At 42.0% G+C, this 20190-nt stretch overlaps 1 protein-coding gene across 9 annotated transcripts in view; it reads right to left on the bottom strand.

The window, feature by feature from the left end:
• OSBPL9 (oxysterol binding protein like 9) overlaps positions 1 to 20190 on the bottom strand; it is a 222440-nt gene that overhangs the window by 113346 nt on the left and 88904 nt on the right. The gene's annotated exons all lie outside the window — the stretch shown is intronic.

Genomic DNA, 20190 nt, shown 5'->3' with positions numbered 1-20190 from the left:
TGCAGTTTGGCCGGGGCCGGGTTCGAACCCACCACCCTCAGTATAGGGGGCCGGAGCCCTACTCACTGAGCCACAGGCGCCGCCCTAACGGGTTATTTTAATTCATTCTCTACAATTAAATGCTTCTGAATCACGTTATTCCAGTCAATGAAAACCCTTTCCAAATGTTTATGTTAATATATCCTAATAAATTTAGTTCCTAATTACTTTATCTCTGGGTTTCAGCAAAAAGCCTAATGTTAGGGGGTCCCTATTCCTTAATCTTGAACTCTAGAAAAATCAGGATTAGAGTTTTTAGTCTTTAAAACTTAGGACGGTTTTAGAGGGCTCTGTCAGACATCAATAAGGAGGGTGCTTTGGCAGAATAGAAACTAAGAAGTGGAAGATTAAAAGGCTACAGAAAGTGTAAAGGCAAGAAGTGATAAAGATCTGGGCCTGTCACTGACTTAGGGGAGAGAGAAAAGTCAGAATCCAGTGGACAAATGACTCATCAGGCGTAGAGGGAATGTACAGAGATAGATGGAGAGAAAGCGAAGGCTTCAAATTCGGTTAACTGGGTAAATGAAATGTTGCCCCACAACACTGTGAATACAGGAGGGAAAACAGGTTGACTTTTTATTCAACTTGCCTAAATAAAAATTCAAAATTTTACTTTGGGTTTGAAGAGTCTCAGACTCAATCTGAGATTTGGAAAACCTGACCTCCTCAGGCTCTCAATCAGTATCGTTACTAAATTTATTAAGTAACAGTACGCAAATATATGTTGCTAGAAAACATTCCCTTCTCTAGAAAAAGCCAAAAAGTAGAATATATCTTTAGTGCATTTTGGGAAAGAAAAAAGAGGGAAAGATGACAGGAGGAAATTTTAAGAAGCTACAGCCAAGTTCATTCATGAGAAAAAATACAGAACTTAAAAAATATGTACCACTAGTGGAAAAAAAAATACGTGCCACTGATTACACAAGTCTAAGGGTTTCAGAGAAGAATGATGTCATACGTTCACTTAACTTTTGAGTTAGTCAATGAAAGGAGAGGGGGGAAAAGATTAATGCCTGTTAGGAAATTCAGAAAGGCTGGGTGGCGCCCATGGTTCAGTGGGTAGCGCGCCATCTCCGTATACAGAGGGTGGCAAGTTCGAACCTGGCCCAGCCAAACTGCAACAACAACAACAACAACAACAACAACAAAAATAGCCAGGCATTGTGGTGGGCACCTGTAGTCCCAGCTACTCGAGAGGCTGAGGCAAGAGCCTAAGCCCAAGAACTGAAAGTTGCTGTGAGTTGTGATGCCACAGCACTCTACCAAAGGGAAGAAAGTAAAACTCTGTCTCAAAAAAAAAAGAAAGAAAGAAAGGAAAAGAGAATTTGTAACTTAATTCTCTTGCCTGCTTCTAAGGCAAACAAGGCTAAAACAGATGTAGCCTAACAAAAGTTAACAGAAATATTTTAGTAAGAAATGATCATGATTGATTTGTATTACTCTAAATAAAACGCTTAGAGAGTTTTCTGGAAATAGATATAATTCCTTACACACTGTGGGTAAGAAAGTCCTCTAGACTTTAAAAAAAAAAGTACGCAAACATTTCTTCCGAGTATAAAGTAGAATGAAAGCATTTCTGCACTTTAACCTTATAATATTCCTAGGGAACAACCTTTCTGAAGATTTCACTCTTTGCCACCAGTAGCTCTCTAAGGAATTCTGCTCAGGGCAAAGAACTAGCAGTAAGTTCCTTTCTTCCGTCTTTATATTTAGCTGTAAGCTCTTAATATAATAACTTTACCCTTCTTTCAGAGAACATTAAATTCCCAGACCAAGGCTGCAATATAAACTGAGACATAACCCAAGTACATTCCACAAGCTTTAACTCCATCTGTAAAACACAGTCGAGATAAAGCATAACAGCATTGACTCAGTCCTCCCTAGAATTTAGGACTTGTAATAATTCACACCAAATCACTACTCTTAAGCCAATTCAATAAGTACAAAGTGTAAATAATATTAAAAGAAATTCCTGATGATTATAAATCATGTTAAAAATGTTAGACAACAATGGTAGCTTAGTTCTAGTTTCTGTATATACACTAGAAAAAGGTTATTTCTTCTCTGGCGGCATCTGTGGCTCGATGGGTAGGGTACTGGCCCCATATAATGAGGGTGGCGGGTTCAAAAACAACCCCAGCCAAACTGTAACAAAAAAAAAAGCTGGGCGTTGTGGTAGTAGTCCCCAGTACTTGGGAGGCTGAGGCAAGAGAATCACTTAAGCCCAGGAGTTGGAGGTTGCTGTGAGCTGTGACACCATTGCACTCTACTGAGGGCGATAAAGTGAGACTGTCTCTGTAAAAAAAAAAACCGAAAAGGTCATTTCTTCTCATGTAGCCTATGCCTGAGATTCACATCTCTCTATCGATTCTAAATGAACCTGTCTACATTACTACAATTCAACTGCACATTGCATTTATGGTATTATATTGATTTAACTCATTAACCTGAAAGTTAAATTCCCAAAAGGAAAAAAATTCATTTGGTTAACACCCAAAAGTTCTGCAAGATGCATAGAAAGTTCCCCAGAGAACACGGTCAAGCATCAACTTATAGACTTAAAATAGTCATATTCTGTTCATAGTTTTCCTGTTAAAAATCAGAGTATAAGGCTGCGCACAATGGCTCATACCTGTAATCCTAGTACTCTGGGAGGCTGCAGTGGGTGGACTGCCTGAGCTCAGGAGTTTGAGACCAGCCTAAGCAAGAACAAGCCCCCATCTCTAAAAATAGCTGGGTGTTGTGCCGGGTAGTAGTACCAGTAGTACCAGTTACTTGGGAGGCTGAGGCAAAAGGATCACTTTTGCCCAAGAGTGGAGGTTGCTGTGAGCTATGATGCTATAGCATTCTACTGAGGGTGACAAAGTGAGACTCTGTCTCAAAAAGAAAAAAATCAGTATAGCCTGTGTAAGTAAGTAAAAGTTAGCCACTGTTCACACACACTGAGCATTTCTTTCCAAGCCTAAGTCATTGGTCTTGTGAATCCTTTTAAAGGAAAACTTTTCTCAGGGATCCTTACACGCTCTGAAGCTTCCTTCCTTCCTTCCTTCAGGAATGTGAACTACACATTCCACATATTTTTCCGAAACAATTCCATTTATTCCCAAAATATTCCAAAGTCATACCTTCACTAATCAAAGAATTTACCGAGGGCATATGTATCCCCAGCTGACAGGCACTGGTGATACAGCAATGAAGAAGACACAGTCCCAGATTCCCCTCAAACACTGGAGCTACCACTCTCTCGCGACTCGGTCAGAAAGCTGGGGTAGGCTCAGCACCTGGAGCTCAGGTGGCTAAGGCGCCAGCCACATACACTGGGGCTGGCAGGTTGGAATCCAGCCCAGGCCTGCCAAACAAGGATGACAACTACAAACAAAAAATAGCCAGAGGTTGTGGCAGGCGCCTGTAGTCCCAGCTACTTGGGAGGCTGAGGCAAGAGAAACACTTAAGCCCAGGAGTTGGAGGTTGCTGTGAGCTGTGACGCCACAGCACTCTACCGAGGGCGACATAGAGAAACTCTGTCTCAAAAAAAAGAAAGCTGGGATAATTCTGAACTTCTTTTCCTCATCCCCTTACATGTAGTCGGTCACCAAATTCTGGCTTGTACTTTTACACTATTCTCTGGGCACTGCTGCTGCCTTAGTTCAAGTCTTCACCACCTTTCCCCAGAACCTCCACAGTAAGGTCCTTCTTGCCTCCCATCTCACATCTTTCCACAAATAGCTCCCAGTGTTCCCTCTGAGCCACAAATGTGATGATGGCATTCCTCTGACTAAAACATGCCTCTCCCTAATGTATATATTTTAAAAAGATATTTTAATCTACATTATGGCATGAGATCTTTGATAATCTATCTAGTTCCAGACCCATCCCAAGGCTCCTTCCCTCACTTCCCATGTAGTCTACGATACACTACTCTTCTTAACATTTCCCAAAGAAGTCATCACTTTTCACACATCCAGCTTGCGCACATACTGTTCCCTTTACCTAGAATGTGCTTCTCCCCTCTCTTAAGAATGATAAATATCCTTTCTCTTCTATCCCTGCCTACCCCACTTCTATTTCACCCTTCAGAACCCACACCAAACACTTCTTCCTCTGTGAAGCTTTTGCCTCCATTACTTTTCCCTTCTACATTTCCATAGTTGTACTATAATTAATTATTTATTCCAAATTATATTCCATGAATGTTATTTAGCACTCTATGTCTCAGTTTCCTCATAACTGTCTTTTGGGTTGTTAAAAGAATTCAATGAGAAAACGCGATTAAGCCTCCGAACAGTACCTTACCCAGCCGCCGGGCTCTTCACTGCCATTCCTCTGTCACCCCGAGAGCTCTGAGTCAGCAGTGTCCAGGTGCCATGCTTAGGGTGTGCTATTCTCAAGAACCAAATCTGAGCTACCTCCAGCCAAAACCCTAGGCTAGAAAAAGAAATGAGGACTCCCAGAAACGCAATAGCATGGGCACCAGTAACGTCATAAAACAGGGATCAAGAATAGGAGCAACTAGGATGTTTTGACCCCTGCCATTTGCCAGGCACCAGGTCACATATTTACATGCATCTTCTCTAATTTACAGCAATTCTGGGGGTCATTATTCCCATCCTCATTTTACTGGTAACCTCATGCTCTACAATTAGTCTTCTTAGGAAGGCAGAACTTCTTCTGCAAAGGAGGAGTAAATATGAGAAGATATGTGGGTCTGTTTATCTCAAACCTGGGAATACTCTTTCAGTTGACATAGTAAAAGAATCTCACAGTCTGAACAAGAATAAAATTAAAGGGAGTGCAGGTCAATGTTTGACTCCCTGACCTTCAAATTTATACCGAGAACATTGCTAGGAGTTTGTCCAGCCAGTGTTCCAAACCTCTCACACCCTTGACAACCTAGCTCATCTCTGTGACCAGTGTCCCAGTTCCCTGGCTCGGCTGGGCCCCTGCTTGGTGATGAGCATCAGTGAGCACACACTGAGCACCCGACGGCAGGAAGACACTAATAATACAACCCGTGAGGGAACGCACTACGCCATTTGGAAGGAGAGAGAAGAGCGGCAAAGCTACAGCTGCCAAGAGGCTAAAGCACAGTAAAGCAGAAGTGAGGGTGGCCAAGGGAACAAGGGGGGACAGGCACGAACAAGCAGCCCCGTGTAATGAAAGCGGCAAGGACCCAGGTAGGCCTCAGCCTAGTTCACAGCAACCTCAAACTCTTGGGCTCAAGCAATCCTCCTGCGTAGCTGCTGCTACAGGTACTCATCACAATGCCTGGCTAATTTTTCTATTTTTAAAAGATGGGATCTTGCTCCTGCTCAGGCTGGTCTCGAACGTCTGCTCAAGAGATCCACGCACTTCAGCCTCCCAGAGTGCTAGGATTACAGGCATTAGCCATCATGCCTGGCCCATTCCTTGGCTTTTATAAATTTGCCTTTCTCCTCTTTCAGACCCGAATCTTCATCTCAGCACTGCCGCCAGCGGAGTGGAAGCCTTGAGTCCCAGTCGAACCTCCTTTCCAAGATGGACAGTGAAAAGCCATTTTTCTCCCTCTCCAAATCCCAAAGAAGCAGCAGCACTGAAATCCTCGACGATAGGTCTTCCTACACCAGCCAATCAAGCTCAGAATATTACTGTGTGACACCGGTTGCCGGCCTCTATTATACCACCCAGACTCTGGACACTCATGCCAGAGGTCGGAGAAGGTCATAGAAGCAGAATGTTTCTGCTTCAAATTCAGGAAGTATGCCCAACTTAGCAAAAAAGGATAGTTTGCAAAATGGTGTCTACGCAAAGAGTCAGGAGCCACCTTCTTCCACTTACTATATTGCTGGGTACATGCCATATGCAGAACGTGACCTTTATTACAATGGTGGCTATGTCTATGAGAATGACACTGAGGGACAATGCAGTGTCAATCCTTCCTACCGGTCCTCAGCCCACTAGGGATATGACCGCCCCAGGGACTACAGCAGATCCTTTCATGAAGATGAGGTCAACCGGGTGCCCCATAACCCATATGCAACTCTTCGGCTGCCGAGGAAGGCTGCTTTAAAATCTGAGCACATCACCAAAAACATCCACAAGGCCTTAGTCGCTGAGCATCTGCGTGGCTGGTACCAGCGGGCCTGTGGGCAAAAAGATCAGGGACACAGCCTACAGACAAGCTTCGACTCAGACAGAGGATCAGAGAGAAGCCTGGGGTTTGCTGGGCTGCACGTCCCCTGTTCCCCGAGCAGTCGTGCATTGTCTTACTCTTCAGTGTCTTCTCCAAATGCACAGTTAACCAGAGGGCTATCTGAACACGAGACTCCAGCACATTCTTCTTACACCAGCTGCTATGGAAATGTCTATAATCCTTTGCCCTCTCCAAGCAGACAGTACACAGACATCAGTCAACTGGACAGTACAGATGGAAACCAACTGGAAGACAGTCTGGAGAGTAGTGAGCAGAGGCTCTTTTGGCATCAAGAGTCAAAGCCTGGAACATTAGTCTGCACTGTAGACGGACCGCTTGACCAAGCCCTGCAACCCACACTAGTGTGCCTTGCAAAATGTGCTCATCTTCCCAGAAGGCCATTAGCTTTATAAACCTAAAGGCATCAAAGGTTGAAGAGAAGATATAGGTTGCACTGGATGTGAATCTGAATAACGCACTGAACCCCAGGAAGCCCCCAAATGAGGGCTCAGCCTTTCAAACTCCAGGTGCTTATCTAACAGCACGAGGACTCAGTCTGAAGCCTTTATCAATAGCAAGCACTTTTTAAGGGAATACAAGTTGTGGAAGGCAGACCGTGAAAGTGCGTTCAGGGCATTCCACAGGCAAGGAGGACGGGAGATTTCAGAGCACAATTCGGAATGACAGAGAGAAGGGAAACGGGAAGCTCCTGAGTCATCGCTCACCTTCAGCAAGTTTGAATCTGTGAGCTGACAAAGAATAACATGCGGTTTCTACACAGACATGGACAGTTTAACTTGACAGTATTGGAAAATTACTTGAAGAGAAGTTGGGTTGTCATGGAGTTCTGAATGAGTGTAAATGTGTTTAGGATATTATAAAGAGTGATGTTTTTCATAAGCACCATACAATGGGTTTGGGAAAGACTTACTACTGTAGCATCCTGTAATATAACTTTATGGTAGCAGATTGGGGAAAATGAAGCGGCCCACTGAATAATTGACAAACTTTGCTTGGAGAATTTTCTAAGGTACAATATCCTTGAGCTCCTTTTTTTCTTTCTTTGCTAATTACATGGTGAGCTATTGGTTAGGCTGGTAACTCTCCAACTTGGCTGTCATTGAAGTGGCAGACTTAACATGGAAAGTTTTTATGATCATGAGTTTGAAAACGTATTTTAAGGTGTTACAGTAAGGACCCAAGGCAACAACTACAGCAAAAAAAAAAGCCACATCATTTTAGATGAATCACGTGCCTTAAAATGGTTAACATTAGAAAAATTAAATATTGTCTGAATTCCACAGGTAGTTCTATGTCACTAAGTGACAAAAACAAGATTAGCATTAAAAAAAAAAAAAAAATACTCCGGGTGGCGCCTGTGGCTCAAGGAGTAGGGCGCCAGTCCCATATACCGGAGGTGGTGGGTTCAAACCCAGCCCCGGCCAAAAAAAAAAAAAACCCACACACACAAAAATAAATAAATAAATAAATAAATAAACAAAAACAAACAAACAAAAAAAACTATTAAAAAAAAAAAAATACTCCAGGGCGGCGCCTGTGGCTCAAGGAGTAGGGCGCCGGTCCCATATGCCGGAGGTGGTGGGTTCAAACCCAGCCCTGGCCAAAAAAAAAAAAAAAAATACTCCAAGCTGCAGTAGATTTAATTATGAGGCTAAAACTACCTCATACTTTTCTTGGAAGAACTAATTAGTTATGGTTTATTGTAAGGTTTTGTTGTTTCTTTTTTTTTTAGAACAAACGATTTCCATATTCCAGAGTGATTAATTCTGCCATCTTTACTCTGCTTCAATATTCCATAAAAGGTGCTCCTTTCCCCCTCTTTTATACAGTTTTCTTGTTCATATGTGTATTGTGAATAGAGAAGTTTCTGAACAACTTTTTGGAAGCATTTTCTATCTATATTCCAAAGCAGGTAATATATACATAAAAATGGTTTGTTAAACTGGTCCTTGGTCATTTGCATCATTAGAAATGAAGTTTGGGGAGAAAATTTCAAAAAAGATAAGCAAGAAAATACTCGTTTTTGCATATTTGCATAGCCTTCTAGAAACAGAAATACACTTTGGCATTTTCTTTTACTGTTCTGACTTTTTAAGACCTATTATTTTTTTACATAGGTCAATAAAAGGTGTGCTACAGAAAAAAAAAAAAAAGACAACAGCAAGAGTTTGAACCCAGGCTCTGCCACTTTCTACATATGTGACCTCGAATAAAAACTTATACAAGCCTCAGTTTCCTTACCTATAAAACACGAATAAACATACTACCTCGTAATTACATGCATGTTTGAGACTATAGTGCCCAGCACATTGACTGCACCCTAGTGTCTGCTTTCTTTCCACCCTAATCCCTTTTCTCATTCATCAGAGGCTCACTTGTAGAACATACAGAACTTCTGTAAACTGACCACCCAAGGGGTGTAACAGACTGGTCAACATAAGGAACTAGGCCTACCGTACTGACATACGTACAAATGGTGCACGTCTGCTCTATGAAAATTAGGCCAATTGAAGTATTCAGTGTAGGAAGGTGGTCAACTACGGAGGCTCTACTGTATTATATTAACCTTCTCCAGAAAAATGTCCAAAACCCTACCTAAGGAAAAATATATTCTACTGACAGCCATTTCTGCTTGACTTGAATCATCCATAGTCAGGGACTCAGCTCAGTTCTCTTATATGTGTATGATCCCCTAATTCTGCCCTCGAGGCTGTCAGCCAAAACACTCTCCTCATTAAAGCCAGTAACCCAGCAAAGACCAAGTTTTCTTATTATTTATTTGAATTTGATTTCTTTTGTCTGGGGTATTCAAAATCTCTTAGGGTTCTCCAAATTTAATATTAAGAAAATGCAGGGCGGTGCCTGTGGCTCAGTGGGTAAGGCGCCGGCCCCATATACCGAGGGTGGCGGGTTCAAACCCGGCCCCGGCCAAACTGCAACCAAAAAATAGCCGGGCATTGTGGCGGGCGCCTGTAGTCCCAGCTACTCGGGAGGCTGAGGCAAGAGAATCGCTTAAGCCCAGGAGTTGGAGGTTGCTGTGAGCTGTGTGAGGCCACGGCACTCTACCGAGGGCCATAAAGTGAGACTCTGTCTCTACAAAAAAAAAAAAAAGAAAAAAGAAAATGCAGCCAGACACCTTGGCTTATGCCTATAATGTTAGCACTCCAGGAGGCTGAAGTTAGAGGTTCACTTAAGCTCACAAATTCAAGACCAGTCTGAGTACGAGCAAGACCCGATCTCCACTAAAGGGTGTTGTGGCACACGCCTGTAGTCCCAGCTACTTGGGAGGCTAAGGCAGGAAGATCACCTGAGCCCAGGAGTTTGAGGTTGCTGTGAGCTAAGGCCATGGCATACTAGCTTCCTCAGCCTAGGCAACAGGGAAAGGTTCTGTCTCCAAAAAAAAAAAGAAAGAAAGAAAATGCGATGATGAAGCACTTTAATTTATAAAGTGGATCGATGTTATTCATGGAGTACATTAAAGAAGCACTGTGATCATGAGAATGAATGCCTGTGTAATACTTAATGAAAAGACAGAGACAGCGTGGCAGAAGTCAGCATTTTCTTGAAGAATTCACCAGTTAGTAGGTACTCTAAAAACAAGGGTGAGTGAAGTCCAGCCATTACCAGAATTACCAGAGCTTTAACTCAGAGATATTATGGAACTACCTGAAGTTGTGTACACACAGGAAGCCTCCCGTAGAAGGATGACCTTCAAAATGTTAACTCCTTGGGAACAGACACTTTGCTTTGCTCATCACTCACAAACTAACCTGGTGCCTGGTGTACAATGAAAGCACTCAAATATTTGGCTACTTAATAAAAATGAATGAATGAAAAGAATGAATGGATGAAACAATTTGAATACTAGTATTTTCCTGAAGCCTAAATGCTGCCTGGGGCAGGACTGGAGGCCTTTAACGCTCTGACTTCAACTAGAGCAACTGTACTTTTTTCTGTCTCACATTTGGACTCCATTCATCATTCTTCCTTTTCCATGACCGCTATTATCCTTAAGTGCACACAATTTAATGCTGAAATGTCCCTTATGTAGTTTCATGCCCCTAAAGTTTCCTGAAGTATGAGATTCCATCTTACATTAGCAGTGCTTGACTACTCAACTTTCAGAGAACCTACAGTTTCTTGAACAATAACTCCTCTGAGAAGTTTGAATTTTCTTACAGAAGGCAACAAATGGACACTTTGTGCCATCACATTGTGTGAAAACTGCCAGGCAACAGTGCAGTTCTTACAGCAGCAGCATCTCCATCTGAACAGTAGTCCATGCCCTGCAACTAGTGGAATATATTTTTGCATTCTATTCCACTATTCCTTTAAAAATTATTTTCTTTCATTTTTCCCCATTCACACCTGAGAATAAAATTATTTTCTTAATTTACAACAAATGTATATATTAATATTCCTTGCGCACCATATGTTTAGAAATATGCACATTTTGGAATGACTGAATCAAGCTAATTACCATATGTATTATGAGCACTACCTCATTTCTTTTTCTTTTTTTTTTTTTAGAGACAGAGTCTCAGTTTATCACCCTTGGTAGAGTGCCATGACATCACAGCTCACAGCAACATCCAACTCCTGGGTTTAGGCGATTCTCTTGCCTCAGCCTCCCCAGTAGCTGGGACTACAGACACCTGCCACAATGCCCGGCTATTTTTTTTGTTGTTGCAGTTTGGCTGGAGCTGGGTTTGAACCCACCACCATTGGTACATGGGGCCAGCGCCCTGCTCACTGAGCCACAGGGCTGCCCAACCGGTAAGAACCCTTAAAATCTACTTCCTTAGCAATTTGCAAGAATGTAATACATTGTTATTAACTATAGTGGCTGTGTTGTACAATAGACTTCTTGAACTTATTCCTTCTAACTGAAACTTTGTACCCTTTAACCAATATCCCCAACACTAATGTGCGTTAGCTCCATTCTACTCTCAGCTTCTATGAGTTCACCTCCTTTAGATTCCACATTTAACTGAGATCATCTGTCTTTCTGGGCTTCATTCACCGAACACAACGTTTTCCAGGTTCGTGCATGTTGTTGCATGAAGAGGAAACAACAGAATTTCCTCCTTTTAAAAGCTAAGTAGTATTCCATTTTTTATTCATTCGTTTGTTGATAGGTCCTTAGGTTGATTCAGTTTCTTAGCTGCTGGGAATAAAGCTGCAGTGAACACAGGAATGCAGGTACCTCCCCAACACACTGATTTCATTTCCTTTGGATATGTGTTGGCCCTCTGTATTTGTAGTTTCCACTTACAAAAATTTAACCAACTGTGGTTAAAAAAAATATTTAAAATAAAAATTAAAAATACAAAAAATTTTTTTGAGACAGTGTGTAGGAGACACCTGAAAAGCAACACTTTGGTAATAAGGGACTGGGGAAGGGATTGTTCTCTTGTTAACAAGCACGAGAGAATATGCGTCATTGCTTGGTAGTCTCCACACCCATGGTGTAAATAGCCACGGGATCACTTCTACAAAGAGGCACAGGAGACGCTAGTCAAGATGGTTCCTACTAAGACTAACTGCTGCACTTTTAAGGTGCTCCGGCACCTCTGACCTGAGACCATTGGCTCCTCCTGATGGGTTCCCTGGCACTTATGGGGAGCCAAACCCCAAGCAAATTTGTACAGCAGTGTGCATCCTGACAGTTTCATGGGCCAGGGCCGGCAACCTAGTATCGCAGCTCCAACACAGTGTCTTGCTCTGTTGCCCAGGCTGGAGTGCAGTGGCATCATCATAGCTCACAGCAACCCCATCTTGTGGGCTCAAGTGATCCTCCTGCCTTAGCTGCCCAACCAAGTAACTGAGGCTACAGGCATGTGCCACCATGTCTGACTAATTTTTTCTTTTCTTTTTCTTTTTCCTCTTCTTTTTTTGAGACAGAGTCTCACTATGTCCCTGGGTGGAGTGCCGTGGCATCACAACTCACAGTAACCTCCAAATCTTGGGCTTAAGCAATTCTCTTGCCTTAGCCTCCCAAACAGCTGGGACTACAGGCACCCACCACAATGCCCAGATATTTTTGTGTTTTTTGAGACAGAGTCTCACTTTGTCACTCTCCATAGAGTACTATGCCGTCACAGCTCACAGCAACCTCAAAGTCTTGGGCTTAAGCGATTCTCTTGCTTCAACCTCCAAGGTAGCTGGGACTATTGGCAACTGTCACAACGCTCGGCTATTTTTTGGTTGCAGTTGTCATTGCTGCTTAGCAGGCACGGGCTGGGCTCAAACCAGCCAGCCTTGGTCTATGTGGCTGGCGCCCTACTCACTGAGCCACGGGCTCCAAGCCCCAGTTATTTTTTTGTTGCAGCTGTCACTGTTGTCTAGCAGGCCCAGGCCAGGTTCAAACCCGCCTGCCTCAGTATATGTGGCCAGTGCCCTAACCACTGGGCTACAGGTACTGAGCCACAATTTTTTCTATTTTTGGTAGAGATGGGGTCTCACTCTTGCTCAGGCTACTCTTGAACTGCTGACTTCAAGTGATCCTCCTGCCTCAGGCTCCTAGTAATAGAATTGTAAGTGTGAGCCACCACGCCTGTCCAAATTTTTAAGATACAGTATAACAACTATTTATATACATGTAACCTAGAGGTAATTTTATTGGATACTAACAAGTAACCTAGAGGTAATTTAAAGTGTACAGGAGGATGTGCACAGATTATATACAAATACTATCCCATTGATATAAGGGATATGGGCATCTGCAGATTTGGGTGTTTGGAGGAGGATGGTGGTTTCCTGGAAATAACCCTCCATGGATATTGTAGCCCTCAGTAGAGCTATAGTGTCTTAGCTCACAACAACCTCAGACTCTTGGGCTCCAATGATTCTCTTGCCTCAGCCTCCCAAGTAGCTGGGACTATAGGTGCCCGGCTATTTTTAGAGACAGGGTCTCACTCTTGCTCAGGCTAGTCTCAAACTCATGAGCTCAGGAGATCCACCTGCCCTGGCCTCCCAGAGTGCTTCTAGTTTTAATTTTTTGAGAAACCACTATCCTATTTTCCATAGCTGTACTGCCATTCTTTTAATTAGTAGAAAAACTAAAAAACTAAAGTAGCAATGGGAGTAATAAAAAACATAAGGCTGTCAAACATAATTGAGAAAAGAATAAAATTAAAAGGAGTACAGGTCAATGTGTGACTCCCTGACCTTCAGACATGCTGAAAATGGCAAATAGCATCAAAGAGACAATCACTAGAATTTGGCCCATTAAGTAATAAACTAGATGAATAAATCTTATGTCTAAAGGGCAAACATGAAGGACTTTATAATATGTGGTAAGAATGCACCCTCCTCTACCATGCAAGTCTTTGTTCAATTCACACAGTCTACTTTCATGCATATTTTCGGGCACACATTATATGCACACCAAAGGGAAATGCTTTTCTTTCTTTCTTTTCATTTAATTTTCACACTGATACCTACACCAAGCAACGTGTTCCAAACTGAAAAAAAGATTACTTAATATATATCAGCAATTTCTCTAATGAATAAGACTATTCCCTTTCAAAAAGGAAGACAAGAAAAAAATAAAATGTTCCAACAGGAAAAAAAGTGGACAAAGGAATGAACAAGCTATCTAACAAGAAATAAACGCACTAAAATATACATCATTTTTGAAGGTCAAACTATTCCTCTTTGCTGATGATATGATCTTCTATCTAGAAAGCACCAAAGATTCTGCCAAGAGACTCCTAGAATGGATAAATAAATTCAGCAGTCTCAGGTTACAAAATCAACGTATACAAATCAGTAGCATTTTTATCTGCCAACAACAGTTAAACTAAGAGTCAAATAAAAGACTCGATACCTTTCATGATAGCAACAAAGAAAATAAAATAAAATACTTAGGGCAGCACCCGTAGCTCAGTTAGTAGGGCACTTGCCACATACACCCAGACTGGCAGGTTCAAATCTGGCCCAGGTCAGCTAAACTACAATGACAACTACAACCAAAAAATAGCCGGGCGTTGTGGCAGGTGCCTATAGTCCCAGCTACTTGGGAGGCTGAGGCAAGAGAATCGCTTAAGCCCAACAGTTAGAGGCTGCTGTGAGCTGTGACACCACAGCACTCTACTGAGGGTAACAAAGTGAGACTGTGTCTCAAATATTTAAAAAAGAAAAGAAAATACTTAGGAATATAATTAACCAAGGAGGGGAAAGACCTCTATAGGGAGAACCACAAAACACTGAGGAAGGAAACTGCAGAAGATGTAAACAAATGGAAAACTATTACCATGCTCATGGACCAGCAGAATCACATTGCTAAAATGTCTGTACTGCCCGTTCATAGATTCAGTGTAATCTCCATTAAAATACCAACGTCATTTTTCACAGATCTAGAAAAAATAATTCCATACTTCATATGAAACCAGAAAACATGCCCCATAATCAAAGCAACCTTAGGCAAAAAAGAACCAATCTGGAGGCATCAATTTACCAGACTTCGAGCTGTACTACAGGCTACAGTAACCAACGCATAGTGCTGGCACAAGAACAGAGACACAGAGCAATGGATCAGAACAGAGAGCACAGACATAAAATCATCCTCATATTGTCACATGACCTTTGACAAAGCAGACAAAAGCACTTTTAGAACTCTTTTTCTGGAGTACGCATCAGAGCTGTTATCACACAAGGTCTGAAAATTATGCAAGCTCATAGTAGAAAAAGTGCTTTGAAGGGTGGACTCAGCACTGGCAAAGGTGCACAGCTTCCCAAGGGGAGCACTTCCAAGGTGACCATAGTGACATTCAGCAATGAGGGATGTAGCACTTTTTCTAGGATGAGTTCACAACCTTAAATTGTCCAACCTCATATGGTGTATGCCTTCTCTGATGTGTGTGTTGACCAAAATGTCAGGCTGGGCGTACTAGCTCACACCTATAATCCTAAGCACTCTGGGAGGCCAAGGCGGGTGGATTGCTCACAGGTTTGAGACCAGCCTGAGCAAGAACAAAGAGCCCCATCTCTAAAAAAAATAGCCAGGCGTTGTGGTGGGTGCCCATAGCCCCAGCTACCCAGGAGGCTGAGGCAAGAGAATCGCTTGAGCCCAAGAGTTGGAGGTTGCTGTGAAGCTACGACACCATGGCACCCTACTAAGGGGCACAAAATGAGACTCTGTCTCAAAAAAAAAAAAATGTCCTTATTCAGCACATGACTATACTTACCTGCCTAGCCCCTGGGCATTCAAATTTTCAGTTTCTAGTTCCATCTAGCAGCAACATGCTAATGACCTCAAATCTTCATTTCTAACCCAGACTCAAATCAAATCCAATTACTGTCATGTATGTATCCCACAGGTAGACACTCAAAACACTGAGGTCCTTCACCACCTCTGTTCTCTTGGATTCTCTGCTTCCCATATTGAAAACATCTAACAGTAAGCCGAGCCCCCCACTTCATCCTCACTTCCTCTAATTCTCTCATCTCTCATTTCTAAGCAATCGCTATTTCCTATAGCTTTTTTAAAATCTCCAATCAATTCCCTTTTCCTTCCCATTACTGCTGCTTTAATCCATCCAGGGCCACATCAACAATCACAGCTATGTTACTATGGATGAGCTGTCCACACTCCTAGCCAAAGACAACGTCCCCAGCTGTACATTAGGTCTCATCCTGGGGCGCATCTTGCCCACCTGAGCACACTAATCCAACAACCCTCCCTTTTCTCTCTTCTCTTTTTCTCTGTTTACTGAATCACTGCCAACAATACAGAAATATACTATTATTTCTCTTATTCTAAAAAGTAAATAAATAAATAAACTCCCTTGTTCCCACTTCCACCTCCAGCTACTGCTTTATTTCTCACCTTCCCTTTATACACAACGGAACTTGAAAGCAGGCACGGTGGCTAATGCCTGTAATTCTAGCCACTCTGGGAGGCCAAGGTGGATGGAGCTCTTGAGCTCAGGAGTTCGAAACCAGCCTGGACAAAAGCAAGACCCCGTCACTAGTAAAAATAGGCAAATTAGGCTCGGCGCCTGTGGCTAAAGCAGCTAAGGCACTAGCCACACACACCTGAGCTGGCGGGTTTGAATCCAGCCCAGGCCCGCCAAACAACAATGACGGCTGCAACCAAAAAATAGCTGGGCGTTGTGGCAGGTACCTGTAGTCCCAGCTACTTGGGAGGCGGGGGCAGGAGACTCGCTTGAGCCCAGGAGTTGGAGGTTGCTGTGAGCTGTGATGCCACAGCACTCTACCCAGGGTAACAGCTTGAGGCTCTGTCTCAAAAAAAAAAAAAAAAAAAGAAAAGAAAAAAAGACAAATTAGCCAGACGTGGTGGTGGGCACCTGTCATCCCAACTAATTGTGAGGCTGAGGCAAGAAGATCACTTAAGCCCAAGAGTTTGAGGTCTCCAAAAAAAAAAAAATTATTTAGTAAGCTAAGTTCCTGACCTAGTCTTCCTTCCTCATATAATCTTCCACCACAGTTAACAGGAGCCCATTCCTGTTACTCTAGCCAAAAATTTTGGTGCCAACCTAGACTTATCTTTCTGTCATATGCTATAGCTCAACCTTTAAAATAAATACAATTGTTAAAAGTTGCAATTAAAAATTACAATAGAGGGTGGCGCCTGTGGCTCAGTGGGTAGGGCACCGGCCCCATATACACAGGGTGGCGGGTTCGAACCTGGCCCCAGCCAGCTAAAAACAGCAATGAAAACTGCAACAAAAAATAGCCAGGTATTGTGGCGGGCACCTGTAGTCCCAGCTACTTGGGAGGCTGAGGCAAGAGAATCACTTAAGCCCAAGAGTTGGAGGTTGCTGTGAGCGATGATGCCATCGCACTCTACCAACGGTGACAAAGTAAAACTGTCTCAAAAAAAATAAAAATTCTCTAAACATGACAGACGAATGGCTAACAAACACATGAGAAATTGTTCATCATCTCTATATATTAGAGAAATGCAAATCAAAACAACCCTGAGATATCATCTAACCCCAGTGAGAATGGCCCACATCACAAAATCTCAAAACTGCAGATGCTGGCATGGATGTGGAGAGAAGGGAACACTTTTACACTGCTGGTGGGACTGCAAACTAGTATAACCTTTCTGGAAGGAAGTATGGAGAAACCTCAAAGCACTCAAGCTAGACCTCCCATTTGATCCGGCAATCCCATTACTGGGCATCTACCCAGAAGGAAAAAAAATCCTTTTATCATAAGGACACTTGTACTAGACTGTTTATTGCAGCTCAATTTACAATCGCCAAAATGTGGAAACAGCCTAAATGCCCACCAACCCAGGAATGGATTAACAAGCTGTGGTATATGTATACCATGGAATACTATTCAGCTAATTAAAAAAAATGGAGACTTTACAGCCTTCGTATTAACCTGGATGGAAGTGGAAGACACCATTCTTAGTAAAGCATCACAAGAATTGAGAAGCATGAATCCTATGTACTCAATTTTGATATGAGGACAATTAATGACAATTAAGGTTATGGGGGGGAGGAAAAGCAGAGAGAGGGACGGAGGGAGGGGGGTGGGGCCTTCGTGTGTGTCACACTTTATGGGGGCAAGACATGATTGCAAGAGGGACTTTACCTAACAATTTCAATCAGTGTAACCTGGCTTATTATACCCTCAATGAATCCCCAACAATAAAAAATAAATAAATAAATAAAACAAAATACTGAAAGAAAAAAATAAAAAATAAAATAAAAATTACAATAGAATATTCCTTAGGAATATAAAAAGAACAACTAACATAAGCAATAACATGGATCTTAAAAACATCATGCTGAACTAAAATAAAGCCAGACAAAAAGAGTACATATTGTACACATATCATTTCATATATGTGAAACTCTCCAACTGAAAAATTGAATCTGTAGTGATAGAAAGCAGATCAGTGGTTGCCTGAGACCAAGAGCTGGGGATAGAGAATCTTCTGGAATAATGGAAATATTCTGTATCTTGATTGTGGTGGCAGTTGTGAGTAAATAAATTTGTCAAATCTCATTGAACTGTATAATTTATACATTATGCTCTATGTTAATTATACCTCAATAAGTTGATTAAATATGCACATACGATTCAACCACTTCTCACTATCTCCCTCCCTCTGCTGCTACCATGGGGAAGCCATCAACATCTGGTTTACCAGTCTCCCCGCTCTGGGGTGGCACCTGTGGCTCAAAGGGTAGGGCGCCAGCCCCATATGCTGGAGGTGGTGGGTTCAAATCCAGCCCTGGCCAAAAAACTGCAAAAAAAAAAAAAACAAGTCTCCCCGCTTTAGCCTTTGCCCTTCTGAATTTATTCTCAACACAGTGGCTACAGTGAGCCTGTTAAAGCATAAATCACACCATGTCGCTTCTCTGCTCACAACCCTCTTCTGGCCCCTAATCTCAGTCAAATTCAATGCCCTTATAAAGGCTTCACATGAGCGAAGGGTCCTGTCACATCTTGGACCTCCTCCTCCACTGTTCCCCCTATGTTTTTTATCTGTACTCTAACCGAGCTGGCCTCCTTGCTGTTCTTCAAACATGGCAGGACACTCTCTGCATTTATTATTACCTCTACCTGGAATGATGCACCCGCCTCCATCCCTCCCCAACACAGCCAGAACATACCTTGTTCCCTAAGATGCCATTTCACTGAACCTTTCCTGGCTACCTATCTGAAGTTCCAATACCCCCCCACTCCCCACCCCTGCCAAACATACAACCTCACTTCTATTTCATTTTTTTCTTTCCAGCTTAATTTTTTTCTCCCCAGGTCTTATCATTCTCTCATTGAGTTATATTTTGCTGATTTATCTTGTTTGTTGGCTTTCTCTTCTACAAGAACAGATGACCCAAAGTGCAAGGAGAATTCTCTGTTTTGTATACACTGTATCCCCAGAATAATATCTAAAATAGATGCTAAATGAATAAACGAATGTATCCGAACAAATTCTGGCTTTCCCTCTGACAGCAGATTTGTTTTTAAAAAATTCTAGCATATTAAATGAAAACTTCAGCACATTAAAAAATACATAAATATATATCAGCCACAAATTGCTTTTAATTCTAATCAAGATTTAAGATTGACTTCAAGAACTTTTTCAAATTTGCAGAGATTTTTCTTATGATCAAGGACCTATGAATGTGAAATAATTCTCAATACTGCCCCACAAAACCCCAAATACGGTCTTTCTGAGTTCTTTGCAAAAGCTAAATCTCATGTTGCCTAAGACTCCCGTAACCGCCGGAGTAGAAAATAAACTGTCTGATCTGACAGACTCAGAACTAGGAATCTATTTTTACCGTTTAAATAATTCATTAGGGCAATTTCTTGTTGTATAAGCAAGCCTCATAAACGTGAGGATGTTAAAGAGACAAATTTTTTAAAAACAAGAAATAAATAATTTACAGGTAAATCAGAAGGTAGAGGAGGCTTTGTTCTAGAGATCTAAGTCTCTTCTCCTTTAAACCTGCAAACTGTACAGCTTCTCAAAGTCCAAGGGAGATATCGCCTTAGTAACTGCAGAGGAGAGGATTCCATACTGCAGCTTTCACCTGCATCCAGCAACTCTTCTTTAAATGCATTAAAGTATTTAATTTTATTCAAGTAAGGACTTCTGGGTGTGGGAATTATTTGCTCTGGTTTATAAGCAGCATTCATTATATATCTAACCTAAAAGTAAAGACTCTGGGGCTTTCATAATAGGATTAAAAATGTTTTATGAAGTTAAATACAGTAAAAATTTCAGAAAGCGTCATTATTTAAGCAGCTCTGAATAAATATTACCAAATACGGTAAATATTTTAAGGATAAGCAAGAGAAAGAATTAGAGAGACCACTATGGAGTCCATTGGTTTATCTTGATTGCATGTTGGCATACAACCTACAGCTTTCATTTCTATGTGTCAATTTCTTAAACAAGACAAAGAAGAAAAATAACTACAACATGCTACTCCAGCAGAGAAGGACAACAGCTGCCTGAACAC

The sequence above is a fragment of the Nycticebus coucang genome, chromosome 22 (genome assembly GCF_027406575.1).
Source record: "Nycticebus coucang isolate mNycCou1 chromosome 22, mNycCou1.pri, whole genome shotgun sequence".
NCBI lineage: Eukaryota > Metazoa > Chordata > Mammalia > Primates > Lorisidae > Nycticebus > Nycticebus coucang.
This window is presented reverse-complemented; position numbering and strand designations above follow the sequence as displayed.